Here is a 1,797-nt window from a genome sequence, read left to right on the forward strand (position 1 = left end):
ACTGTGACCTGCTTTCCTTTGCTGTAAAAGTACTGTAAGAGAATGGAGAGGATCTCCCCCTCCCCTTATCCTATTCTTCTTTAGATTTATAAATGTCACCTCAGTTGTACTCATTAACTAAGGGAATGGGAATTGGAGTTTCTGTGCCTTGATTTCTTGGTTCTTTGTCTAGCTTTTGTGCTCAGCTTGTAAGCCCACCTCCCAGCCAATGGTGAGAAGGGTGAGAGGTGGGCGGGAATTCTCTTGTATTAGTTATAATTATTGGTGCTTTGCCCCTTGTAAAGCCCCTCCTTTGCTGGTTCTGCTCTGTGCTAGCAGAGGATGCCCAATTCTCGAGAATTGAATAAAATTTATTTCTGTTCCCACCCTGAGATGGCTCCTTATTATAAATTAACTTTTTAATTGGTCAGGGTCTTTCATCCCACATGGTGGCTATCCACTTCTATGTGAGTTTGACACACTGGTATAGAGTTTCACAGTTTCAGATACAGCCCTTTTTTCCCTATTTTGTAAACGGAAATATTCATGTTTGTTGATATCTTTGTCATTTTTTTAAGAGCAAACATCCTACATACTACCCATGATTCTAGGGGAACAAAAGTAGCCTTTGCTGTTTTTGTTTTTTTAATCAAGACCAAGACATAAGTGAGCTGCTGGAAGCCTGTTTCCCATTCCCCTTTTGGGTCCAGCAATGAGAAACTTGAAGGAAAAAAAAACAGTTTCTACCCTCAGCTTTCCCTTGTTTGTTATGTAGAATCCTTGAGTCAGAAGCAATTTCAGACGTCTGCATCTTTCCCACGATGGTACAGTTCTTGACGTATAATTACTCTATCCTTATGACTCTTATCAAGGAAGGAGTTTCTTTAATCTCTCTGAGCAATCTCTCAAGGGCTTACTTGAGTACTAAGTTCCTCATTTCCCATGATTGGACAAGAAGGAAAGGATTAATACTCCTTGGCCACCCTGAAGGAGGATTTGAGGTTACACAAGGGAGAAACAATGAAACTGTACTCAAGGAGATGCACTAGCAAATTAGACTACTGCAGCTTCTCCGATGACTTTTTGGAGGAAACCATAGGTGGCTTTTTCTGAGCTTGGGAATAATACTGTGTTCCTCTCCTCACCCGACTCCCCCTTCAAAGACCTCTTTTCCAGATTCTGTCCTTGGGTAAGTTTTTTCTAGCTGCCCCCAAATCACTTCTATAGTTTAAATGGACATAGAGCAAAACAGAATCATGCAGAGATGTGGAAGCTGAATTGGCCAGTCTTCATAAAGGAACACTTAAAAACTGACATCCTCTCCCGTCCTTAGCCAAGCTAAATAATCCCGTATGGGGCTTGGGGTGGTTTTTTTTTTTATTGTTTTTGCCTTCTCAATCGTTTTCTCCTCCAACCCATTTGTGGCTCTTCCCTTACAGTACATTACCTTGTGACTCTGACAGCCAGTTGGCATTAGAAAAGCAGATATTTATTACCCTTAGGCTTGATCATTACTTGTTCACAGCAAGAACTTTACCAGCAATTTGGCACGACTTCTGTGCAATCTCAATAAACACAGCTGTACTCGCTGATGAGAAGGGGGAAAAAGAGAAAAGCTGTGGAAAGCCAGGTTAATACAAAGTATAGAATTGATCTTGAGAAAAAAACATTTTGCAAATCTTAAGATTCTTATTAAATGTGAGTTATTACAGTATCTTAGAGGCAGTCAAGTAGCACCGTCGATGAAGAGCTAGGCTTGGGGTCAAGAAGCCACGAGTTCAAATCCATCCTCTACACTTGCTGTGTGACCCTGGGAAA

The sequence above is a fragment of the Trichosurus vulpecula genome, chromosome 2, assembly GCF_011100635.1.
Source record: "Trichosurus vulpecula isolate mTriVul1 chromosome 2, mTriVul1.pri, whole genome shotgun sequence".
NCBI classification, from domain to species: domain Eukaryota; kingdom Metazoa; phylum Chordata; class Mammalia; order Diprotodontia; family Phalangeridae; genus Trichosurus; species Trichosurus vulpecula.